The 26,729-nt window shown below is 50.7% G+C and overlaps 1 protein-coding gene and 1 pseudogene across 9 annotated transcripts in view; both read left to right on the top strand.

Moving 5' to 3' along the window:
* Positions 1-26,729, top strand: part of TTC7B (tetratricopeptide repeat domain 7B) — a 267,251-nt gene that overhangs the window by 97,683 nt on the left and 142,839 nt on the right. The window lies entirely within an intron of this gene.
* On the top strand, positions 5,997-6,119 carry LOC128054906 (uncharacterized; annotated as a pseudogene).

Here is a 26,729-nt window from a genome sequence, read left to right as displayed (position 1 = left end):
TGACTTGTAGAAGTTTCTGAACTTCCCCAGTTGTCTTGTTGACCTTTGCAACCGTTCAGCCCTGCTCTGTGTAGTTTGGAATCAGCAGGCAGGAAGAAGGGCCGTGAGGCTGGCCGTGTCCCGTGGGTGCTAAGCTTCCTGGGTTTATGGCCTCAGAGAAGCAGGAGCTTCAGACAGGCTCCTGCAGCCAGGGAGGTGGCGTTTGCTGGATGCGCTGGTCTCTCCAGGCTCCAGAGCAGAGCGACTTGGCCCTGTCCTTTGCCTTCTTGCCTTCAGAACGTCTTCCTTCTGGCGATGATAGAAGTGGTGGCTTTTTCAACTGCACACTCATTTTTACATTAAGAGTCGAAGAGAAAATTCAGCCACTTTTCCAGTAAGCATTTATTTAATATATATCAACTTTTTGTACGTGACATTTCTCAAGAGATTCAGAGAGTAAAAGGAAATGAGCCTGCACTCTGGGAGACAATAGGAGAAAAGAAACAGGGGAAGACGTCACATGTCACTTTAAAGGTGATGGCAGAGAGAAAACGGCAGGGGACTTCCCTGAGCTCGCAGTTAAGAAGCCTCCTTGCAAGGCAGGGGACACAGGTTCCATCCCTGGTGGGGGAAGCAGGAGCCCAAGTGCGGCAGAGCAGCTAAGCCTGTGTGCCACCGCTCAGGGTCCATGCACCGCAGGAGAAGGTCCCATGAGCAGCCAAGACCCGACACATCTAAATAAGTTCAATGCTTCTTTAAAAAAGGAGCGAACCCTGGAAGAACACCTAATCACTTTAACTGAGCTGGAGTTCGCAGGCCCATTCATTCGTTCAATGAGGATTGCGCGTAGCCCTACCAGGAACTGGGCCCGCTCTTAGCACTGGGGCGCTAATGGTGAAAAAGGGTGACAAAGTCCCTGGCCTCCTAGAACTCTGTTTCTGAGAATTAAATAAAGCAAGCAGTTTCAGAAGAGTCGGTGCATGTTGTGATGGGGGAAGGCCAGCTTGCCATAGCAGCAGACAGGAAGCTGCATGTTGAGACGGCTGCAGATTTGGGAAGGGGGGTGCAGCTTTGGAGAAGCGGGCTTGAGGTGACGTAGGTGCAGGCTGGGGAGAGTCGGGGGTACTTTCCAACTAGCTGGTAGGAGCATGGGGTTAGGACTGTGGGAAACCAGGGGGCTCAGTGGCCAAGGGCCTACGTGTCAGTGCAGGAGACGCAGGATCCTCAGGTTTGATCCCTGAGTCGGGAAGATCCTCTGGAGAAGGAAACGGCAACCCAGTCCAGTATTCTTGTCTGGAGAATCCCATGGACGGAAGAGCCTGGTGGGCTACAGTCCATGGGGTCGCAAAATGCCATACAGAACTGAAGCGGCTTAGCACAGATGCACACCGCATTGCATGGATTCTGCAGGGTATGAGGAAGCCACTCAGGGTGGGGCGGAGGCTTGTGTAGAAACACACAGGTTTTTCTATAAACCTCCCTGCACAGGACCTGGCAGGACGTGCAGTCAGCCAGCTACACAGCTCTGCCGTGGGCCGGGCCGGTGCGTGGCCCTGAGCTGGTGAACAGAAGACACGTAGCCCAGGTTCTCAGGGAGGATGCGGCCTAGTGAGGGGGACGATAAGCGAGTAAAGCCGTGCTTAAAATCACAATTCAGTGAGGGCTAGAAGATGAAAGAGTGCAGCAAATTACAGGGCGCGTGCTGCGTGAGGTGGCCGGGGAGGCCTCCTGAGGAGGCGGCAGGAGACCGAGCCTCAGGAGGCGAGCAGGCCGGCAGCAGGAGAAAGAGGGCTGAGCAGCGGGCGCCGCGCGAGGTCTTGCGCCAGGGAAGAGCTTGCCGGGCTGAGCCGTCGGAGGGGCCGCGTGGGGCGGAAGCGGAGGGGCAAGGGGAGAGGCCCAGACTCCGCTGGCCTGGCTGGCCCTGAGGGAGGCGGTCTGCTGCGGGGGCGGCCGCTGGGGGAGCAGAGGCCGTCCAGGGAGGCAGCCCCGCGTCAGCGGAGCGAAAGCGAGGGGACCGTGCGCCGAGGCACAGGTGGCCCCCGGGGGCGTGCGCGGTATTTAAAGCCCGGGACTGGCCGGGGCCAGGGAGGCCCAGCGTGAGGCGAGAGGCCGGAGAGCCCAGGGCCGGCGGGAGCCCCGGCAGCTGCGCTGGGGGCAGGGGCCCACGGAGCCACGGCGGGGCCGGCAGGCGTCCCCGCGAGACCCCGAGCGGCACCGGCGCGACTGCTGCTGCCGTGTCCGCGAGGGCGCCGGGCCGGCCGGGGACACGCTGCACGGTCAGGGCGGGCGCGGCGCCGGGCCGGCCGGGGACACGCTGCACGGTCAGGGCGGGCGCGGCGCCGGGCCGGCCGGGGACACGCTGCACGGTCAGGGCGGCAGCTCGCCCGCGGAGAGAGGCGCGGACGCAAGGGTGCCCTCAGAGGCGGGGCGCTTGCAGTGTTATCCCCTTCCCATTTCCTTTTCCAAGCTGGCTTCTTGCTGGAGGATGGGTGGTGGAAAGATGGCGGAAGGCTAAAAATGAGGCTAAGGGCAGGGAATTCATTCTCCAGCTGTGGAGAAGGGTGGGGTATCCGGAAGAGCCCAGACTAGGGTGGTTCATTTGGCCGGAATCTAGTGCCAAAAGAATCATGCCCCCGCGCCAGTCAGATGTGGTTCATTTTACTTGCTTTTTGGCCATAGGCTACACTGTGATCTCAGCAAGAACCATGTGTGCGTTTGACTGAGAGGAAGATGGGGTGATGGAGAGAGTGGGGGGCCGTGTAGGTGGCTGCTTCCTTTACTCACAACCACTTCGGGCGAAGTTTTTGGACCAGTGTGAGTCCCGCAGCCTGGCCGCCACGCCCACCCCGGTGATGCCTCTTGTCCTTCAGGCAGTCTTGAGTCTGGAAGATTTTGGGTCAACCCAGTCACCTGTGCCAAGCACTTCACACAAGTCATTTCAGTAACAAGAAAACTTCTCATAGTAGTTGAGCTGATGGTCGCTTATGGAATCTGAAAATCTCAGAATCCAAATGGGCTGTTGCTGTTGCTGCTGTTGTTCTGTCCCCAGTCGTGACTCTTTGCGACCCCCCGGACCGCAGCACGCCAGGCCTCCCTGTCCCTCACCGTCTCCCGGAGTTTGCCCAAGTTCACGCTCATTGCATCGGTGATGCCGTCCAGCCATCTCGTCCTCTGACGCCCTCTTCTCCTTCTGCCCTCCATCTTTCCCAGCATCAGAGACTTTTCCAATGAGCCGTCTGTTCGCATCATATGACCAAAATGCTGGAGCTTCAGCTTCAGCATCAGTCCTTCCAGTGAATATTCGGGGTTGATCTCCCTTAAGATGGACTGGTTTGATCTCCTTGCTGTCCACGAGGCTTTCAGGAGTCTTCTCCAGCACCACAGTTTGAAAGCATCCATTCTCTGGTGCTCTGCCTTCTTTACGGTCCAGTTCTTATAACCGAATGTGACCACTGGGAAGACCGCAGCCCTGACGATGTGGCCCTTTATCAGCAGAGAAACGTCTCTGCTTTCAGCACACCTCTAGGTGTGTCATCACTTTCCTGCCGAGAAGCAAGCGTCTGCTGACTTCAGGGCTGCAGTCACCGTCTGCAGTGATTCTGGAGCCCAGAAAGAGGAAATCTGACAGTTTCCTTTGTTTCCCCATCTATTTGCCATAAAGTGATGAGACTGGATGCCATGATCTTAGTTTTCTGAATGCTGAGTTTTAAGCCAACTTTTTCACTCTCCTCTTCCACTTTCGTCAAGAGGCTCTTTAGTTCTTCTTTGCTTTCTGCCCAAAGGGTGGTGTCATCTGCATATCTGAGGTTATTGATATTTCTCCCGGCAATCTTGATTCCAGCTTGTGCTTCATCCAGCCCAGTGTTTCTCATGATGTACTCTGCATATAATTTAAACAAGCAGAGTGACAATATACAGTCTTGACATACTCCTTTTCATGTCCAGTTCTAACGGTAGCTTCTTGATCTGCATACAGATTTCTCAGGAGGCGGGTAAGGTGGTCTGGTATTCCCATCTCTTGAAGAAGTTTCCACAGTTTATTGTGATCCACACAGTCAAAGGCTTTGGCATAGTCAGGAAAGCAGAAGTAGATGTTTTTCTGGAACTCTCTTGCTTTTTTGATGATCCAATGGATGCTGGCAATTTGATTTCTGGTTCTTCTTCCTTTTCTAATCCAGCTTGAACATCTGGAAGTTCACGGTTCAGGTACTGTTGAAGGCTGGCTTGGAGAATTTTGATAATTACTTTCCTAGCATGTGAGATGAGTTCAATTGTGCCATAGTTTGAGCATTCTTTGGCATTGCCTTTCTTTGGGATTGGAATGAAAACTGACCTTTTCCAGTCCTGTGGCCACTGCCGAGTTTTCCAAATTTGCTGGCATATTGAGTGTAGCACTTTCACAACATCATCTTTTAGGATTTGAAATATCTCCACTGGAATTCCATCACCTCCACTAGCTTTGTTCATAGTGATGCTCCCTAAGGCACACTTGACTTCACACTCCAGGATTTCTGGCTCTGGGTGAGTGGTCACACAATTGTGACTATCTGGGTCATGAAAATCTTTTTTGTATAGTTCTTCTGTGTATTCTTGCCACCTCTTCTTAATACCTTCTGCTTCTGTTAGGTCCATACCATTTCTGTCCTTTATCCAGCCCATCTTTGCATGAAATATTCCCTTGGTATGTCTTATTTTCTTGAAGAGATCTCTAGTTTTCCCCATTCTATTGTTTTCCTCTATTTCTTTGCATTGATCACTGAGGAAGGCTTTCTTATCTCTCCTTGCTATTCTTTGGAACTTTGCATTCAAATGGGTGTATCTTTCCTTTTCTCTTTTGCCTTTCGCTTCTCTTCTTTTCTCAGCTATTTGTAAGGCCTCCTCAGACAACTATTTTGCCTTTTTGCATTTCTTTCTCTTGGGGATGGTCTTGATCACTGCCTCCTGCACAATGTCACCTCCATCCATAGTTCATCAGGCACTCTGTCTGTCAGATCTAATCCCTTGAATCTATTTCTCACTTCCACTGTATAATCATAAGGGATTTGATTTAGGTCATACCTGAATGGTCTCGTAGTTTTCCCTACTTTCTTCAATTTAAGTGTGAATTTGGCAATAAGGAGTTCATGATCTGAGCCACAGTCAGCTCCCGGTCTTGTTTTTGCTGACTGTATGGAACTTCTCCATTTTGGCTGCAAAGAATATAATCAGTCTGATTTCGGTGTTGACAATCTGGTGATGTCCATGTGTAGAGTCTTCTCTTGTGTTGTTGGAAGAGGGTGCTTGCTATGACCAGTGCATTCTCTTGGCAAAACTCTATTGGCCTTTGCCCTGCTTCATTCTGTACTCCAAGGCCAGATTTCCCTGTTACTCCAGGTGTTTCTTGACTTCCTACTTTTGCATTCCAGTCCCCTATAAAGAAAAGGACATCTTTTTTGGGTGTTAGTTCTAGAAGGTCTTGTAGGTCTTCATAGAACCGTTCAACTTCAGCTTCTTCAGGGTTTCGGTTGGAGCATGGATTTGGATTACTGTGATATTGAATGGTTTGCCTTGGAAACGAACAGAGATCATTCTGTCGTTTTTGAGATTGCATCCAAGTACTGCATTTTGGACGAAAGAGTCTGAAATGAGTTAGAGCACATTAAAAATTCCCTTGTGGCTCAGCTGGTAAAGAATCTTCCTGCAATGTGGGAGACCTAGGTTTGATCCCTGGGCTGGGAAGATCCCCTGGAGAAGGGAAAGGCCACCCACTCCAGTATAGTTCATGGGGTCGCAAAGAGCCAGACATGACTGAGCGACTTTCGCTTTCACATTAAAAGAAAAAATCAGGGTCCTTTAGAGACCAGAACTCTGAGACCCAGAGAAATCATGTTGGATGACCATTCAATAAATGTTTATCTAGAACCTCGCTAGGCTACCTACTAGCACCAAACACTGTTCTAAGTGAACAAGTCAGACCCACTCACTGCCGTGATGGGGTTTGCATTTTGGTTGGGGAAGCAGTAGGCAAGGCAGTGTGGAGCTGTGTTCAGAGCAGTCTGCCTGCAGAAATGACTCGTCTGTGTGCAACACGCCACAGGACTCTGGGTTCACCGTGACAAGGAGCCCGAGACCTGTGGCCGTCCCATGAGCACCCTGCACGTGAGCCCTGTGCCTCCGCGTGCTGCAGGGCGGGCCCGGCTGCAGAGCTGCGTGTTGGAAGCAGAGCTGCAGTCGTTAGCGAGTAACTTGCCACCTAGAACTGTTCAGTCCCTGTGGGTGGGCCCTGAGTGTTCTTACAGACGTAAAGGCTTTGAACCTCTCTTTTCAGAGGAAAAGCAAAGATCCCAATTATATGCCATTCTTGAAGAGACCAAACTATGGAGACAGTAAAAAGATCAGCGGTTGCCAGGAGTCTGGGGGAGAGGGGCGATGAATGCACAGGATATGTAAGTTTTCTGGAGCAGTGAGAGTACTTCGTGTGCCGTTGTCGTGAAGGATTGTTGTTGTTGTGTCCCTAACTCTTGTCTGACTCTTTTCAACCTTATGAACTGTGGCCCGGCAGGATTTCCCAGGCAAGAATGCCGGTGTGGGCTGCCATTTCCTCTTCCTCTCGGGGATCTTCCCAACCCAGGGGTCAAACCGGCATCTCCTGCATTGCAGGCGAATGGTTGACCGCCGAGCCACCAGGGAGCCCGCGGTAACAGATCAGTGTCATTAGACTTTTGTCCAAACCCTCGGAATGTGCAGCGCTCTTCCCTTCCTTACCGTGAACCTTACGGTGAACCGTGGACTTTGGTGATGAACATGCGTCAGTGAAGGTCATCCTTGGTGTAAAAAAAAAGACCGCTCTGGTGAGTGATGTTGCTGACACCTGTGTATTTGGGGTGAGGGGGCATATGGGAAATTTCTGTACTTTCCTGTCAATGTGGTTATAAACCTGAAAGTGTTAAAAACGAGGGGGAAGGATTAAACAAGGCAGGGTGACTGACCCAGGGCCACCTAGCCAGCTGGTGGCCGTGCTGCTAACGCGCCTCTCGAAGCCCAGCCCGGTTCCCTCACCGCTGGCGCCAACTGCCCAGTTAGTGCACCCTTCTTGAAGATGGAGAGCTGGGCAGCAAAGAATACATTACACTCAGAAAATAAGGGCTTTTAAAGTCAGTCTGCTGCTACTGCTAAGTCACGTCAGTCGTGTCCGACTCTGTGCGACCCCACAGACGGCAGCCCATCAGGCTCCACCGTGCCTGGGATTCTCCAGGCAAGAACACTGGAGTGGGTTGCCATTTCCTTCTCCAATGCAGGAAAGTGAAGAGTGAAAGGGAAGTCGCTCAATTGTGTCCTAGGGGTCATTATTTACGTAAGAAGCGCCAGCCAAGGCGTCTGTCCTTCATTTCAGTGTAGACTGGTCTGGCTTATCCCTTAATGCCGTCAAGACTTTAATGGGAAAACAAAGGAATCTTTGTCAGTTTTCCTTATGAAACTCCAGGACCGCTTTCCATGGGGACGGGTAGTTGGTTGCTTTCCATGCGCTTCACAAGTGCTGCGTGCTCTGAGTGTTAGAGGCGTGTGTCACCGAAGCGCTACCAGCGTCCAGGACGGTGGGTGCCTCCGTGTTGGGCGGTCCTTGGCTTCAGGCGGGGAGATGGGGAGGGGAGGGGAGGGGGCTGCTGAGCTAACTGGCAGTTGACGGCAGCTCTCAAGGCCCCTCCCCGCCTGGTTCTCCCAGCTGCAGGCTGCCCCCGTCAGCCACCATTCAGAGCTAGAATTCCCTGAAGATGAGCAGCTGCAGGAAGTTACCCCAGTTCTTCACCCTGAGCTTATCCAAGATTTTGTCTAGTGATTTTCTGTTTTAATGGGGGGGAAGGGGGAGATTCTTTGTTTATTCATTCACTTATTTATTCATCCATCAAACATTTATGTGCCAGGAGCTAGGGTAGAGACAGCACAAGATCCCAGTGGATTTTCTAGTCCAACAGGAAAATAAATAACTACAGGTGGGCTTAAGTCTTAGCAAGGGAGAAGGCAATACTATGTTTTTTAAATTTAGCCTTTCACTTTGCAAGTTCCCCCGAAAGAGATGGTTATGTAACAGTGGTGTCTCAAAATCAAAATTAACTTTAAAAAAAAATACATTTCCCAGTAACTCTTGATACGACCGGAGATTGACTCTGGAATTTTCTGAGACAGATGGCAGCGTTGGCCGGCGGGCTCTCGGGTCGTACTCTGGACGGGGTGTCGCCAATGAACAGACGCAGCAGGAACATGCGGTGCGGAGTGAGGAGCGCTGCCCACCTCTGCTTAGTTTCGGATGGCTTGTTGTAACACTCACTCGTTCTGCCAGGGTTTACTCAGCTCCGACTCCTGCCGGACATTCTCCAGGCGCTGGGGTGACATGGTGAGCAGCCAGGTATGCTTCTTGCTCTCAGAAAGAAACCGGGTCCTTATGTTCCTGGTGTATGCCGATACCCCAAGATGGTGCTCAGGAGGCAAGGAACCCATTCCTGTGAGACTCCATCTGCAAAGGAGGTTGACCTGGGCCTGGTGGGCAGGCAGGGGAAGTTTCCCCAGCAAGTGTCTGAGCAGAGCCTGAAGATGAATCAGTGGACAGGAGCTAACTCGCAAAGGCAAAGTGGGGTGGGAAGTGTTGTTTAGACCTGAAAGGATCCGAACTGGCACCAGAGGCATGTGGTTCAGCCAGCCCACTCTTCTGCTCCGCCTCATTTTTCTCAGCATTGGGCTTCCCTGGTGGCCCAGATGGTGAAGAATCCACCTGCAATGCGGGAGACCCAGGTTCAGTCTCTGGGTCCGGAAGTCCTCTGGAGAAGGGAATGGCTTCCTGCTCCAGTATTCTTGCCTGGAGAATCCCATGGACACAGGAGCCTGGCGTGCTGTAGTCGGTGGGGTCGCCAAGAGTCGGATGCGACTGACTGAGCACACAGCATTTAACCAGCGTCAAGTATACGGTGAACAGAGCTTACAGGGATCTCCTCAGGTTGTTTAGCGTTCCAACCCACAAGACTCACTCGCCACACTGGGCATCTGTCTGTTGAGACGGCCCTGAATAGAATCAAAGGTTGCCAGCAGGGCAGGGGCAGGGGCTTCTCTCCTGCGTGCCCTGTGGGCTGGACTGTCCATCCGGCCTCCCGGGAGCTTCGCCCTCCCCCGTTGTGGAGTGACAGCTCCCGCTCTGGAGAAGGAACCTCGCATCGAGTAGGCGTGGGCTGTGTCTTGGGTTAAGGTCTCCCTGGGGAGATGCTCAGTTGTAAGTCATCACAGTCAAGGAAGCCCGAAGCTGTCTTGTCCCCATCAGACATTTATGGCTCTTTCCAGTCCAGACGCAAGTTATCAATCAGGGGTCATTTTTATCATAAGCAATGTTGCCTCCTAACATAATTGACATTCTGTGGGTGTCTTTAATTAGGTTTCCAGAGAAACAGAACTAGAAAGTTAACTTAAGGTCAGATTCTCAAGCCGGAGAGGAGAGGAATTTGTTCACCCTCGCCTGCTTTATGTATTTTTTCCTGAGCTGTTTGTTGTCTGCCTCCCGTCACAGGCGTACAAGTTCCAGGAATTTTTGTCTGTTTGGTTTGGGGAGGGGTCTGTGTCTACGGTTATGTGTGAAGGAGAGAGTGAGTGAGTGAACCTCTCATGTTCAGGGATGGCTGTGGCTCGTAGACGCCCGACAGTTGTGTGTTTTCTTTAAAAGGAGTTGACACAGCACACGTGTACTCAGCGCTAAGGGCTGAGCCGGGTTCTGGTCCTGGGGTGCAGGGTGGGCGCGGCCGCCTGGACGGGGCTCACGGAGCTACTGCTCCTGCCGCAGCTTCTTGGTGGGAGGGCGGAGCTGTGCTCTGGCCTTCCAGATCTTCCTGGACGTTGCAAGGTGATGTCTTTCCGTTGAAAGAGGGTGGAGGGGGCCAGGGACCGTGTCGCCTCGTCCTCAGTCAGAAGCAACATGTTTTCCGGGCTCATCTCAGGGGCTTCTGCTGTCCGCCTTATCTCTGAGATAAGGCTGTTCCCAATGATGCCAGCTGCATTATAAGATGCTCCCCAAGCAGGGGCTTCCCTGGTGACTCAGCGGTGGAGAATCCTCCTGCCAACGCAGGGGACACCAGCTCGATCTCTGGGTGGAGAAGATCCCCTGGAGAAGGGCATGGCAACCCCCTCCAGTATCCTTGCCTGGGAAGTCCCATGGACAGAGGAGCCTGGCGGGCTGCAGTCCATGGGGTTGCCAAGAGTCGGACACGACTTAGTGCCTGAACAACGACCCCCAGGCAGGTCTGGCAGACTGTTTCATCTCTGGGTGGCAGCGTGGTGCTGGCCAGCCTCCTTCCTTCAGCCCAGACGTCTGGATTCAGGGTTCCCCCAGCAGGAGCGTGTTATCCTCTTCCACGGTTTACTGTTGAGAACCTATGCTCCCAGAGCCTCCCAGACCCGCATGTTTTTTTTGTCTGTAGCTCTTTTGAGTTGATGTCTTATGGAGTGAAGTTGGACGCAGGAGCCTTCGGGCCTGTGTCAGTGCGGGCCTTGCAGGCAGCGGCTCGTGTGTGCCGGGAAAAAGGAATTCATGTCCCATCTGGTCAAGGAGGAAGCCAGATCTCACCCTCTGTGCACCTGTCAGACTGCGGGGAGCTTTCTTGGTAATTCGGTGACGTCCAGATGTGCCTGCTGGGGAGGCGGGGTGGGTGGCCGGGGCTTGGGCAAGCCAGCAGCTTCCCTGCCCCAGCTCCCAGCCGGGCCGTGCTCATCCACCTGCTCCCCCGCTGCCCAGGTGTGGTTGCCAAACTCGGAATGTGTCCTGTGAGGGCAGGGCGTGGGCTTGAGGCCCCAGCTCTTTTCAAGAGATACTTCCTACCTGTTTCTAAGTCACCACTTTTCTCTCTATTCTTTTTTTTTTTTTTGGCAGAGGTATTTTTAGTCAACTCTTACAGAGAGTCACAGAGAGATTGAGCTAAAGCCCAGAAAATGACTGAGATATCTTTGGAGCACTTATGACTGTTCTTAGGAAGTGCTAGAAGGTTCTCTTGAAAAGGAGAGCGGCCATACATTTTCTTACAAAGACCTGCCTTTATATTTGTGGAGCAATGTCTGCCACTGATCTGCACATCAGTAAACACAGCTACAACATAATTGTGTGTTCTCACAGCAAAGTCCTGCATGAAACTGTGAGACTCAAAACAGGTAATGAATTGCTTCTTTCAGCTGACGCTTGGTTTTGCACCTTCCTCTCTGTTTGGGTGTGCGTTTTTCTTTTCACTCCCAGGAGACTCTGGGGGCAGCCCTCCAGGCCCAGCGCAGACACGCCGCGCCTTTGCTTCTGGGCTTCGTCTCTTTGCTGGCAGGCACATGGTTGAAGGGCGTGGGAGCTGCTGCTTCTTGAATCTCCCTGGCAAATTAGCATCAGAAGCAGCAATCTTTGCATGTTGGAAACAAGCAGTTAAAATACCAGGAAGAATCTGAGACTGTATTTCTTCTGAAGAAATACCCAGAAAAACTCATTAGCCAGGCTTGGTAAAACCTCTGAATTACAGAATTTTTTTTTTTAAAAGATGCAATTATATTGCTTTCAAGTACATTTTGAGCTAGATTTTCTTTTTTTTTAAGAGACGCTGTTGCCTGCTCAATTCCATGGACACTTATTGAGAGCCTGCTGGCTGCCAGTCTCTAGGATAAGCTCTGGGATTTGAGATGAATAACGAATGTTCTCTGAGCTCATGGGGAGGACAAAGATGCCAACAAGGAATTCTGGCACCTGTGACGGCTCGGCGGTGACGAGACGGGCTGGGGGTCCGGGAGCGGGCCGGGGGTACTGGCCTGGGTGTGTTCACTGCGCTTCTCAGAGCTGACTTGAGCTCGGTCTTTGGGGGACGGTGCGATTTCCCCGTCTTTTCCTGTCTTCAGGAGGCCTGCGGGGGAGGCGGGTGGGGACGGTGGTCGTGGCCCCCAGGCGGGACGACTCCCTTGTGCTCCGGGCAAGCAGCATCATCTAGGGGTTAGTGAGCGACCTGGGTGTGAACCCTCTCTCACAGAAGGCTGTGTGACCTTGACCTCTCTGAGGTTCGTTTCCCTCATTTGTAAACTGAGGGTAGCAACGGTGCCTGCTTCATGCTGTGCGGCAGATTAAGAGCCTTAGGAAGCAGTGTTTGGACAGTGTCTGGCACACGGCAAGCATGATAAATTAGGGTTTGTCAGCTCCCTGGGGCTCAGACGGTGAAGAATCCGCCTGCAGTGCGGGAGACGAGGGTTCGATCCCTGGGTCAAGGAGATACCCTGGAGAAGGCAATGGCAACCCACTCCAGTGTTCTGGCCTGGAAGATAGAGGAGTCTGGTGGGCTACAGTCAATGGGTTCACAGAGTCAGATACGACTCAGCGACTAAACCACACTTTCACTTCAGAAGAGAAGATTCGAATGAGCAGCTGAGAAGTCTGGGAAGATAACAGCCGTGGCAGCAGGGATCAGGGGTCTTCTCATATCTTGACATTAAAAAAATAGTAGCCAGATAGCAAAACCAAAACCCCATGAACAACATTTAGAACAGAGCTAGATGACAGAATGTACCCATGAACCTCAAAGTAGATACAAGCTAACAGGGACAGACTTCAGCAGCTCAAGACAAGCATGTTATTTGCATTTGTGTGGGAGAAAGCAGAAAGGGGGGTATTCTAGGGCCTGCGGACAGGAGACCCAGAAATAGCCAGCAAGACTACTGGAAAGCTTGTCTGGCCGATTTGGGATCTGCAGCTGAAAATGAAAGAGTTTTGCCAAGTGAGAGCTGAGGGGCTGGAGCGGTCCGGCCCCTCTGGAGACTTGGAACCACCCCACTAGGGCTCTTTACTGGGACTGGGCCCCACGACGAAGACGATGCTGAGAGCAAAATGACGAAAGGACGGCACGTCTCTGTTTAGCTTGTAAGAAGCTGCCAAGCTGTCTTCCTTAGCGACTGTGCCGTCTAACTGTGCCGTCCCTGGCAGCAATGTAAGAGTCCCAGCTTCTTTCCGTTCTCTTCAACCCTTAGTATTGTCAGCTTTAAAATTAAAGCCAGTCTAGTGGGTTTGGAGAGGAAATGGTAACTCACTCCAATATTCTTGCCCAGAGAATCCCATGGACAGAAGAGCCTGGGCTGCAAAGAGCTGGACGCGACCGAACGACTAGGACACACACAGTGGGTTTGTCGTGGTGTCTCATCGTGGTTTTAATTTTCTTTTCCCCAGCAATGAATGATGTTTGGCAGTTTTGCATGTGGCTGTTAGCTATTCCCGCATCTTCTTTGGTGAAACATCTATTCAGAGCTTTTGCCCTGTTTTCACTTGGATTGTCGTCTTCTTATCGTGTTGTAAGAGTTCCTTACGTATTTCGGGATACAAAACCTTTGTCAGATACATAATTTGCAAGTATTTTCTGCCAGTTTCTGGCTGGTACCCATTTTTTTCAGTCATGTCAGTTGAAGAGGGAAAGGTAATTTTGATGAAGTCCGGCTTAACTAGTTTTTCTTTTTTAGACCATCCCTGGTGTCATATCTAAGAAATTTTGGCCCAATCCAAGACTATAAAGATTTTCTCCTGTGTTTCATTCCAGCAGGCTTATAGTTTTAGCTCTCACAGGTGGATCTCTAATCTGTTTTGAGTTAATGTTTGAGTATCTTGTGAAGTGAGAGTGTAAGTTATTATTATTATTATTTTTTTGCATCTAGATATCCAGTTGTCTAGGCACCATTTGTTGAAAAATCAACTCTTTTCCCATTAAACTGTCCTGACACTTTAGTAAACATTACTTAACTGAGCGTAAATATAAAGGTTTATTTCTGGAATCTGTATTTTGTGTCATCATATATCTACTCTCTAAGTCGATAGCGCACCGTCCTGAATATGCAGCTTTATTGTAAATTTTGAAATTAGATAGTATAAGTCCTCTTTGTTCTTTTTCAAAATTTTGTCTGTCTCAGTCTTTGATATTTCCATGTGAATTTTAGAATCATCTTGTCAATTTCTACCAAAAAAAGAGTGCCTCCCAGGATTTTAGTAAGGGTGGCAGTCAATCTCTAGGTCGATTTAAGGAGAATGATCACATTAACAACAGGCTTCCCTGGTGGCTCAGCGTTAAAGAATCCACCAGCAATGCAGGAGTTTCAGGGTTGATCCCTGAGTTGGGAAGGTCCCCTGGAGAAGGAAATGGCAGCCCACTCCAGTACTCTTGCCTAGGAAATCCCATGGACAGAGGAGCCTGGTGGGCTACAGTCCATGGGGCTGCAAATGAGCAGGACATGGCTTAGCATCAACAGTAGTGAGTCTTCCCATCCACTGTCTCTTAAGTTAGATTCTCTTTAATTTCTCTCAAAAATGTTTTGTAGTTTTTATTGCATAGGTTTAAAATTTTTTTTAATTTGTTCCTATTTTATTCATGTTATGCTATTGTGAATAAAATTGTTTTCTTAATTTCATTTTCAGGTTATTCTTTGCTCTCATATATATACTATTGATTTTTATAAATAGATGCTCTATCTTGCAACCTTGCTAAACTTGTTAACTAGTTCTTATAATTTTTAACAGATTAATGACTTAGGATTTTTCCGTATGGGATTGTGTCATCTGTGAATAAACACAGCTTTCCTTCCCCTTTTCAAGCTATATGTCTCCTGTGTTTACAACCACCTACTGCACAGTCCAGAGCCTTCAGTACAGCGTTGGATGGACGTGGTGCGATCAGACTTCTTTATCATGCTCCTGCTGGACCTTAGGGAGAAAGTGCTCAGCCTTTCACCATAAAGTGAGGTTTCCCATAGATGTCTTTGTCTCCAGTGACATTTCTTCACTGCAAGTCTGTCTTATCTGATGTTAATATAGCCGCTCCAGCCATCTTGGGGTTGGTTTCCGTAGTGTATCTTTTTCATCCTTTGCTTTCAATTTTGTGTCTTTGGATTAAAGCCCACCTCATGCATATCTCCTGTAGACAGCTGGAGTTTACTTTTTTATCCAGTGTTTGGAAATTTGCCCTTTGATTGGGATGTTTAGCTCACTCACATGTAATGATTAAATTTACTTCTGCCATTTTGCTCTTTTGTTTCTTTATGTTTCATATCTTTTTTGAATTCTCTATTCCTCCCTATTACCCTTTTCTGTATTAAACAAATACCTTTCAGTATTACATTTTAATTTTTCTGTTGATTTTTTTAACCTGTATTTTTTGAAAAATATTACGCTGATTTCTCTATGAATTATAAAACATATCTTAAATGATCAATTATTTCAGTAAAATATAAAGTTTGGCTCTACCACAGCTTCATTCTTTATTCTAATATAGCTTCTTTCTTTTGCTACTAATGCCTGTATATATGATAAACACAACAGTGCAAAATGATAATTTCTCATACAATCCTATTTTTAATAGAAGTTTAAAGACAAGATTTGAAAGTATATTTATACAGGTTTTCACATTTACTCAAATATTCACATTTCTAGCACTCTCACTGGCTCATCTCTGTGGTTTCACATTGTCGTCTGTGGCCATTTCCCGGTAGCCTGAAGGACTTCCTATAAACTTCTGTATTGTGCGTGTCTGCTAGCTGTGAATTCTCCCCCTTTTTGTTTACCTGGGAATGTCTTTATTTTGCCATCATTCTTGAGTGACAATTTTACACTAGATAGAATTCTTGCTGATAATTTTTTTTCTTTCATCATTTTGAGTATGCTGCTGCTAAGTCGCTTCAGTTGTGTCCGACTCTGTGCGACCCCACAGACGGCAGCCCACCAGGCTCCCCCGTCCCTGGGATTCTCCAGGCAAGAACACTGGAGTGGGTTGCCATTTCCTTCTCCAATGCAAGAAAGTGAAAAATGAAAGTGAAATCGTTCAGTCGTGTCCAGCCCTCAGCGACCCCATGCACTGCAGCCTTCCAGGCTCCTCCGTCCATGGGATTTTCCAGGCAAGAGCACTGGAGTGGGGTGCCATATAATGCAACGTATACTCTAAGGGTCAGTCACTCAGTCATGACTGACTCTTGGCGGCCCCATAGACTATAGCCCACTGGCTCCTCTGCCCATGGAATTTTCCAGGCAAGAATACTGGAGTGGGTGCCGTTTCCAGCTCCAGGAGATCTTCTCAACCCAGGGGTTGAAGCCGGGTAGCTTGCATTTCCTGCACTGCCAGGCAGATAGCTTCCACCATGTTTGATGAGAAGTCGCTATTAATCTTAACTGTTGTTTCCCTCTATGTGATTAATTATTTTCAGTTGTTACTTACAAGATTTTTTTTCTTTGTTTTTCAGTAGCTTGATCATTACATGTCTCTTTTTCTTCAGCCTTCTTTTCCCTCTGTTCTTTGATTTATCTTTAAGTTCAATTATTTCTCTGCTATCTCAAAGCTGCCGTTGAGTCCATTTGGGAAACTTTTCATTTTAGTTATACTGTTTAACTCTAAAATCCCCCTTGGTTAATTTTTATAGTTTCCCTTTCCCGATTGAGATTCCCTATCTGCTGACTCATCGTTTCCTTTAATCTTTAAGCATAGTCTCTATCCTTTGTTCATATTCATAACAGACACTTTGAGGTCTTGGCTGAATCCAGCAGGGAGGCTAATCCAGAGTGAGTTTGTATTGACTCCAGTTCAGTTCAGTTCAGTCGCTCAGTCGTGTCCGACTCTTTGTGACCCTGTGAACTGCAGCACGCCAGGCCTCCCTGTCCATCACCAACTCCCGGAGTTTACTCACACTTATGTCCATTGAGTCAGTGATGCCATCCAGCCATCTCATCCTCTGTCGTCCCCTTTTGCTCCCGCCTGCAATCTTTCCCAGCATCAGGGTCTTTTCCATTCAGTCTGTTTTTCACATCAGGTGGCCAAAATATTGGAGTTTCAGCTTCAGCATCAGTCCTTCCAATGAATATTCAGGACTGATTTCCTTCAGGATTGACCGGTTTGATCTCCTTGCAGTCCAGGGATTCTCAGGAGTCTTCTCCAACACCACAGTTCAAAAGCATCAATTCTTCAGTGCTCAGCTTTCTTTATAGTCCAACTCTCACACCCATACATGACTACTGGAAAAACCATTGCTTTGACTAGATGGACCTTTGTCGGCAACGTAATGTCTCTGCTTTTTAATATGCTGTCTAGGTTGGTCATAGCTTTTCTTCCAAGGAGCAAGTGTCTTTTAATTTCATGGCTGCAGTCACCATCTGCAGTGATTTTGGAGCCCCCAGAAATAAAGTTTCTCACTGTTTCCACTGTTTCCCCATCTATGTCATGAAACGATGGGTCCAGATGCCATGATCTTTGTTTTCTGAATGTTGAGTTTTAAGCCAACTTTTTCACTCTCCTCTTTGACTTTCATCAAGAGGCTTTGTAGTTCTTTGCTTTCTGCCATCAGGGTGGTGTCATCCGCATATCTGAGGCTATTGATATTTCTCCCGGCAGTCCTGATTCCAGCTTGTGCTTCATCCAGGCTGGCTTATATGCATGATATGCATATAAGTTAGATAAGCAGGGTGACAATATACAGCCTTGACGTGCTCCTTTCCCAATTTGGAACCAGTCCACTGTTCCACATCCAGTTCTAACTGTTGTTTCCTGACCTGCACACATATTTCTCAGGAGGCTGGTAAGGTGGTCTGGTATTCCCAACTCTGGAAGAATTTTCCATGGTTTGTTGTGATGCACACAGTCAAAGGCTTTAGTGTAGTCAGTGAACCAGCAGTAGATGCTTTTCTGGAATTCTCTTGCTTTCTTGATGATCCAAGAGATGGTGGCAATTTGATCTCTGGCTCCTCTGCCTTTTCTAAATCCAGTTTGAACATCTGGACATTCTCGGTTCACATACTGTTGAAGCCTGGAATGGAGAATTTTGAGCATTACTTTGGTAGCATGTGAGATGAGTGCAGTTGTGTGGTAGTTTGAACATTCTTTCTTTGGGATTGGAATGAAAACTGACGTTTTCCAGTCCTGTGGCCACTGCTGAGTTTTCCAAATCTGCTGGCATATTGAGTGCAGCACTTTCACAGCATCATCTTGTAGGATTTGAAGTAGCTCAGCTGGAACTCCATCACCTCCACTAGCTTTGTTCATAGTGATGCTTCCTAAGTCCCACTCGACTTCACATTCCAGGATGTCTGGCTCTAGGTGAGTGGTTACACCATTGTGATTATCTGGGTCGTGAAGATCTTTTTTGTACAGTTCTTCTGTGTATTCTTGCCACCTCTTCTTAATATCTTCTGCTTCTGTTAGGTCCAGACCATTTCTGTCCTTTATTGTCCCCATCTTTGCATGAAATGTTCCCTCGGCACCTCTGATTTTCTTGAGGATCTCTCTAGTCTTTCCCATTCTGTTGTTTTCCTGCATTTCTTTGCACTGACCCCTGAGGAAGGCTTTTCTCTCCTTGCTCTTCTTCAGAGGTCTGCATTCAGTGCTTGACTCGCCTTTTTTTCTAAACATAGGTCCTGCTTCCATGTTTCTTCGTCTCATGATGGATACAGTCCAACCATAAACTGATAAGTGAAAGGAGAGTGCTAACAGCATATACAGAGAAGAAGGGCTTTGCTTTAGCTTTTCTGTAATCATAATGATGGCGGTATGATTAGTATTGATATCGTGAAATATTTTGTGCAACGTAAAATAGGGCAGATTAATGCTTGTGGAATATTCTAATTCTGTTTTCCCCTATGTCCTTCGGAATCAGGAGTCTTGGTATGAGAGAAAGACAGAATACATTTAAGATAGAAAAAATCAAGAAAAAACTCGAGTCCTGAATTTGCTGTACAGCAAAGTGAGTCACGAATACACATTCAGAATACACGTATAGGTGAGACCATGCAGTGTCTGTCTTTCTCCTTCTGACCTACTTCACTCAGTACACGGACCTTCAGTCACATCCGTATTGCTGCGCTTGGCATTATTACATTACTTTTATGGCTGAGTGGTGCTCCGTTTTATTTATGTACCGCTTTTTCTGGGGGGGGGAGGATAATCGCTTTACAATATTGCGTTGGCTTCTGCCTTACATCATCACGAATCAGCCACAGGTGTGCGTGTGGCCCCTCCCTCCTAACCCTCGCTCGCATCTCCCTCCCCGCCCCACCCCTCTAGGCGGCTGCAGAGCGCTGGGTCGAGCTCCCTGTGTCTCTCAGAAGTCCCCGCTGGCTCTGTGTTTGACATGTGGCCAGGTGTATGTTTCCATACTGTTCTCTCAATTCGCCCCCATCCCCCTCCCCACGGAGTCCGCGAGCCTGTTGTCTGTGTCCATCTCCATGGCTGCCCTGCAGATCGGCCCATCAGTGCCCGCTTTCTAGAGTCCATGTGCATGCGCTAATATTCAGTGTCTGTCTGTCTCTTTCCGATGCACTTCATTCTGACACTTCATTCTTCATTCATGTCGAGTAGGCTCTAGCTTCATCCACCTCATTAGGACTGACTTGGCTTAAATGCATTCTTTCTGATAGCTGAGTAATATTCCACTGTTTACATGTACCATGATTTCCATATCCATCCGTCTGCTGATGGACACCCAGGCTGCTTCCGTGTCCTGCCTGTTGTAATCAGTGCTGCGGTGAGCCCTGGGGCACATGCGTCTTTCAGTTATCGTTTTCTCAGGGTGTGTGCCCAATGGATGCCACAATTTCCGTATCCATCCGTCCGCTGATGGACATCCAGGCTGCCTGCGTGTCCTGCCTGTTGTAATCAGTGCTGCGGTGAGCCCTGGGGCACACGTATCTGTGTGAATTGCTGGCTTGCCCGGGTGCACGCCCAGGAACAGGACTGCGGGGTCGTATGATAATTCTAGTTTTAGCTCCTGAGGAACCTCCGCCCTGGTCTCCACAGTGGCTGCACCAGCTTACATTCCCACCAGCCGTGTGGGAGCGCTCCCTTCTCTGCATACCCTCTTCAGCGTGGGCTACTTGTAGTGTGATCCTGGGCTTCCCTGGTGGCTCAGCTGGTAAAGAGTCTGCATAATATACATAAAGTGTATTAACATAGAAGTAAAGTAGATATATAATAATATATAAAGTGTAATCCTAAATTTGAATGACTGAACTGGAAATGTCAATATGAAATCATTGGGTGTCTGTGTGTGCATGTGTGTAAATACACACGTTTGTGTGTGTGAGAGCGAGCGAGAGAGGCTGAGAGAAGCAGGGACAGTCCTTGAAGTAAGTCCTTCAGAGGGACAGGAGAGGGGAGGAGGCCTGACTCAGTGCCTGGCCCAGTAGCAGTGACCATCCCTGGCGCCTAGGGTGTGATCTTGAAGTATCATTTTCCGATAAGAAACCTCATTCATTTCTGGGGTGGGAAATAAATAAGACAGGCTTGTAGAATCTCTGCATATCAGTCAGCAAGAGAACTATCAAAGATTTCTCGGGCCATGTTTTCTAACATAGGGTTCCGGCTGTACATGGGGCAACTTGAATTCCAGGAAGGATAAAAATTGTAGCAGTCTCATCAGATGCGTTTAAACTCATGAGTTCTAATTCAGTATCCAACAAAGTAGACACAAAGAAAGAATCAGATGTTTTTCCTACCTTTACTATGTGAAATGGAAAACCGACTGTTAGATGAAAGGAAATACCTCCCTATAAAATTACTCCAGCTAGTAAATGAAAATGTAGTGAGAGAATTAGAATGTCACCATTTGTAACTCCAGTGAATTAACATATCTAACCGTCAAGTGTCAAGGGCTGCTAACATCAAACAAAGAGCCACAGCCAGACCCGACGTGCCTCCTGCCAGAGGAACGTGCCTCCTGGCAGAGGAACACGCCACCAGCAAAGTCTTGCAGAGGGATGAAACCTGAACGGGGTAAGGCTTGAAATCCAGCTCCGAGAAGCAAGAAATACAGGGAAAGGAGGACTGTGGAGACCTGCATGACTGTCTGGTTTTCCAGCCAATGGGAAACTCCATGCATCAAACAGCTCAGATTCTTTAACTGGTAAATTGTAATGGAAAGAAAGAGATAGAAGGGGAATCTGTAGATTAAGAGAGGTTTTAAAGACTCATCAAGAAAGAAAACTAGGCAAGACTAAACTCTAGTGCAAGGATATATGCTTGAGTGATTAAGCTGTAAGGAAATGAAGTGAAGCAATGAGTGTGAAAGTCAAGGGCACATTTACTTTGGATGGAAAGTGAAAGTTGTCAGTTGTGTCCAACTCTTTGAGACCCCATGGACTGTAGTCCATGGAATTCTCCAGGCTAGAATACTGGACTGGGTAGCCTTTCCCTTCTCCAGGGGATCTTCCCAACCCAAGGGACCAGACCCAGGTCTCCCGCATTGTGGGTGGATTGTTTACCAGGTGAGCCACAAGGGAAGCCCAATACTTCCCTTGGATGGAGGGACAGGCTTGTTAATTGGGATGGGTTGAATGACAAGAGTCCATTCTTAAAAAAAAAAACAAAAAACAAACCCAAGCTTGGGTGATAATTACAAGGGTTTCTACCTTGTAATAATTCCCTAAGCAATATATTTATCTGGCTTTCTGTATCTATATTTTATATGTGTGCATGAGTGCGAGTCATGTCCCACGATTTGTGACCCCATGGAGTATAGCCGGCCAGTCTCCTCTGCCCTTGCCAGGCGTGAATACTGGAGTGGGTTGCCTGCTTCCCTGGAGTTTCCTATTCCTGGGGCTCTTCCCCACCCAATGATCGAACTCGCATCTTTTTTCTCTCTCGCATTGGCAGGGGGATTCTTTACCACTGCACCCCCTGGGAAGCCCATATTTTATACAACAGGAGTTAAATAGTTGGGGTGGGGGTCAATGAAAGATGGGAGAGAAGGAAGCCAACCAGGGGGTGGGGGAGAGGGGTCCCTGCGGCGGGGATCGGGTCCTGGCTCCCTTGCCGGCCCAGCACTGTCGGGCGGGCCTCGCGCACTCGCTCCCTGGGGCTCAGTCGCTGCCTGTGTCGGCTGAGGGTGAGAGGCCCTGCCTGCTCGCCAAGTTGGTGGGAGAACCATCCGGAGCCGTGAGCGGAGGGCGGCGTGGCTCCGGCTCGTCCCCTCGGAAGAAGGCGATGGCGGCGGAGGTTCGCGAGCAGGGGGGCTGCGCTGAGATGCTCGCAGAAGCGCTCTGCGGGCCGCGGGCCTTACTCCGGACCCGCGCTCTGTCCCGAGGCAGCCCCGAGTCTCAGGGCGGCTTTCCTGGTGAGAGGGGACTCGTTTGTAACGATCTCGTTGAGACCCATGCGTATATGTCTGCTCTTCTGAATGGCTTGGAGGGGCTTGAGAATAGCTTAGTCGAGTGAGCAAATTCAGTGTGCTCCCCAAGGGCACCGAGCGCCCGGCGCGCGTGCCTAACACCGGGCTCTTCCGGCAGGCGCTGCAGGGGACGGCTGAGCACCCACCCGCGTGCCCGGCTGGGATGCTCCGCAGGAAGGGCCGCATCCGTGAGGCCTGCGACGAGAGCAGAGCTGCAGGATGGAAGCTTGTGGACAGGCTCGGTTCTGTGAGAGCCTTAGTGTCTGAGTCCACCCGGCCCGCTTCGGGGTTCCGAAGGCTGGCCAAGGCGGCGGAAACGCGCTGCGAGTCGCCGGCCGGCGCGGCGACTGACCGACTCACAGCCACCGACTCAGGGCCGCGCTCGGAGCCGGGGGTCCGGCCGCCGCCCGCCTCCCTGTTTCTCTCCTGCCCTGCGTGCCCGCGCCTCTGGGACCCGGGAGTTGGGCGCAGTTTCCAGGCTGCCTGCAGGCTCCTGTCTGACAGGGACCGTCAGCTTTGCTGGGCACCGGAGTCAGACTGCGCCCGGGTTCAAATACCAGCTCTCCTGTATGCGGGCCGCGTGATAACTGCGGGCGCGTCACATAACATCTCCGGGCCTTCGTTTCCTCCTGGGTAAAACTACAGAACATGCCAAATACTTGTCCGCTGAGAAAAAAGTTTGACCAGTATGTGATGGGCTGGGTCCCAGGTGGCTCAGTGGTGAAGTACCCGCCTGCGAGTGCAGGAGAGGTGAGAGACGCGGGTTCGATCCCTGGGTCGGGAAGATCCCCTGGAGGAGGAGATGCGACCCACTCGAGTCTTCCTGCCTGGAGGACCCCATGGACAGGAGCGCCTGGCGGGCTGCAGTCCACGGGGTCACAGAGTAGGGCACCACTGAGCGGCCTCACTTCACGTGCTGCCCCCTGTCCCAGCCCCCCTCCCCTCCCGGGGGTCTGCCGGTGTGAACGCCCCCTCCCCTCCCGGGGGTCTGCCGGTGTGAACGCCCCCTCCCCTCCCGGGGGTCTGCCGGTGTGAACGCCCCCTCCCCTCCCGGGGGTCTGCCGGTGTGAACGCCCCCTCCCCTCCCGGGGGTCTGCCGGTGTGAACGCCCCCTCCCCTCCCGGGGGTCTACCGGTGTGAACGCCCCCTCCCCTCCCGGGGGTCTGCCGGTGTGAACGCCCTCTCCCCTCCCGGGGGTCTGCCTGGTGTGAACGCCCCCTCCCCTCCCGGGGGTCTGCCTGGTGTGAATGGCCCCTCCCCTCCCGGGGGTCTGCCGGTGTGAACGCCCCCTCCCCTCCCGGGGGTCTACCGGTGTGAACGCCCCCTCCCCTCCCGGGGGTCTGCCGGTGTGAACGCCCTCTCCCCTCCCGGGGGTCTGCCTGGTGTGAACGCCCCCTCCCCTCCCGGGGGTCTGCCTGGTGTGAATGGCCCCTCCCCTCCCGGGGATCTGCCGGTGTGAACGCCTTCGCCCCTCCCGGGGATCTGCCGGTGTGAACGCCTTCGCCCCTCCTGGGGGTCTGCCTGGTGTGAACGCCCCCTCCCCTCCCGGGGGTCTGCCGGTGTGAACGCCCTCTCCCCTCCCGGGGGTCTGCCCGGCCCCCCAGGCTGAGCACCGCCCCCAGACCCGCAGCCCCCGCCCCGCTCAGCTCGCCCCTCCCGCACCCCCACCGCGCTGCGGCCTGCTTGGCCCCTAGAGGCATCTGGACCCGTGACTCCTGGACATTTAAAGTCCTTCTCGTCACTTGTCATCTTTTGAAGTGTCGTCCCGAGAGGCTGTTTTGGAAATGTGTTTCTCCTGTTTCCAGTGTTAGAATAACGAGAGTGGACGCTGCCCCCTGCCCTCCTCACAGCCCAGGTGACTGGATGGTCAGGATGGACCAACTGCGTGACTGCGGCTTAGAATCCACGAATGTTTGAAGTCATTGTTTAGCAGACCAGCCCTACCTCCTAAATGGTCTTCCGTCTACTTTATTATCAGATTCCCCGGGTGCGTCTCAGGGTTTCGTAATGAAACGCGTCCCTTCTTGGAGCCCGGCTTGCGCCTCTCCTTTTCTTGGGCTCCGTGTGAGTGTCTTCCCGCCCGGGCTGGTCTGGAACAGACACGGCCCTCCACGGAAGCGAGTGACGTTGGTGCCGAACCGCCCTCTTGTCAGCTTGGTATCAGCTTCTCCCGGCACGTTGGTGGCTCAGCGCCTGACCCAGGAGTCTACCACTGAACTGCCTCCAGCGGCTCAGCCACCCAGGCGCGCAGCCTCGCGTTTCAGCTGGCCCCTGTTGATTGATTCAGCTGTTGTTCTTGTTCTTTTAGTTGCCGAGTCGTATCCAACTCCTTTGCAACCCCATGGACTGTAGCCTCCCAGGTTCCTCTATCATGGGATTTCCCAGGCAAGAATACTGGAGTGGGTTGCTGTTTCCTTCTCCAGGAACTCTTCACGACCCAGGGATTGAACTTGCCTCTCCTACACTGGCAGGCAAATTCTCTATCATCCGGGAGACCCTGATTGATTCAGAGCAGCCTGTAAACGCTAGCTGTATTAACTGAGCTGGAGCAAGAAGGACTCAGCTCCCTACTCCCTTGGTTCCTTTGCATCCTCTGTGTTGTGCGGATCTTGGGCCCTCGCCCCATGGCCTTCGGCGGGGACTCTGCTGCTCCCCATGGACACCAGCACCCCTAGTCACCGTTCTTCGCTGCTAGAGGGACCAAAAGGCCCCAGGAGAGAGCTTCTTCCCACCTGACATCAGTTGTTGTCTCATCATTGTGAGCACGGTTCAGTTCAGTTCAGTCGCTCAGTCGTGTCTGACTCTTTGAGACCTCATGGAGCGCAGCACGCCAGGCCTCCCTGTCCATCCCCAACTCCCGGAGCTTACTCAAACTCACGTCCATCGAGTCGGTGATGCCATCCAACCATCTCATCCTCTGTCGTCCCCTTCTCCTCCCGCCTTCAATCTTTCCCAGCATCAGTCTTTTCCAATGAGTCAGTTCTTTGCATCAGGTGGCCAAAGTATTGGAGTTTCAGCTTCAGCGTCAGTCTTTCCAACTAATATTCAGGACCGATCTCCTTTAGGATGGACTGGTTGGATCTCCTTGCAGTCCAAGGGACTCTCAAGAATCTTCTCCAACACCGCAGTTCAAAAGCATCAATTCTTCCGCGCTCAGCTTTCTTCACGGTCCAACACTCACATCCATACATGACTACTGGAAAAATCATTGCTTTGACTAGATGGACCTTTGTTGGCAAATAATGTCTCTGCTTTTCAGTATCCTGTCTAGGTTGGTCATAGCTTTTCTTAGGCTTTCAGTAAATAGCACAGTGAATGAATCCATCAAACTGGGAGTATCTTCCCCCCCTCCCCAGGATTAAATGACTTCAAAGAAGTAAAACAGACTTGTGTGTCTATATATCAACTAGAAGGTAGATTCCAGAATTCCAAAACTGTTTTGAGCAACGGCACAGTTTTGAGGACAATAGTAACGATAATCGTGAACGCTTAAAAAGCCCTCACTCCCTGTATTGGCTCATTCAGTCCCTACAGCCGGGCTATGAGGTGAGTGCATCTGTTCTCCCCATTGTATAGATGAGGAAACCAAGGCCCAGCTCTTGGCCACAGTTGATAACCAGTCAAGTGGCCGAGCTCGTGTCTGAGCCCAGACGGTCTGGCTCCAGACTATGTATTCTATGCTGTTTGAGAATGTAGATGAGACCTGATTTTCAAGTCGATACTTTGAAGAGCAAGCCTCATATGCTAGGTGAGCGTTGGTTTGTTTGTTAAAAGTGCCATGAGATTGAGTCCAGCTCTGCATCAGGTACCAAGAGGCCTCTTGGGTCAAACTGAGCCTCATTAAGTTCCAGGTTCAGGGACTTCCCTGGTCGTCCAGTGGTTAAGAATCTGCCCGCCAGTGCAGGGGATGTGGGTTCGATCCCTGGTCTGAGAAGATCCCACCTGCCGCAGAGCAGCTAAGCCCGTGAGCCACAATGCTGGTGCTCTGGAGACGGTGTTCTGCAGGAAGAGAAGCCGCTGCAATCAGAAGGCTGGACACCGCAGCTAGAGAGCAGCCACCACTCACCGCCACTAGAGACGCCTGAGCAGCAGTAGCGAGGCTGGCGCAGCCCAAATAAGCAAACGAAAACTGAAAGCAGAAAGGCCCGGGCCCGGGGGAAACACGCTCGTCGGCTGGCCCAGCGCCACATCCCCGCAGCCTCTCCTCGTGCCTAGTGGGCGCTCGGTGTTGTTTCCTGAAGGAGGATGGACGTCCTTTGACTCATTTCCAAAAGTTAAAAGGAAGGAGGATGGGAGGGGGCAGGCCTTCCTATATATCCCGTGTTTCCCCAGAGCCTGGGAGTCCCCGTGAGGGAAGAGCCAGTAGGAGAGTATGCTGTCCTTCCATCCAAGCCCCTGCGGCAGTTTATCTGGCTGTCTAGACAGCGTGTTAAAAAGCAGAGACATCACTTCGCTGACAAAGGTCTATCTAGTCAAAGCTATGATTTTTCCAGTGGTCACGTATGGTTATGAGAGTTGGACTGTGAAGAAAGCTGAGCGCTGAAGAACTGATGCTTTTGAACTGTGGTGTTGGAGAAGACTCTTGAGAGTCCCTTGGACTGCAAGGA

This window comes from Budorcas taxicolor, chromosome 10, assembly GCF_023091745.1.
Source record: "Budorcas taxicolor isolate Tak-1 chromosome 10, Takin1.1, whole genome shotgun sequence".
NCBI classification, from domain to species: domain Eukaryota; kingdom Metazoa; phylum Chordata; class Mammalia; order Artiodactyla; family Bovidae; genus Budorcas; species Budorcas taxicolor.
Note: the sequence above shows the minus strand (reverse complement) of the source record. Positions and strands in the feature narration are given on the sequence as shown.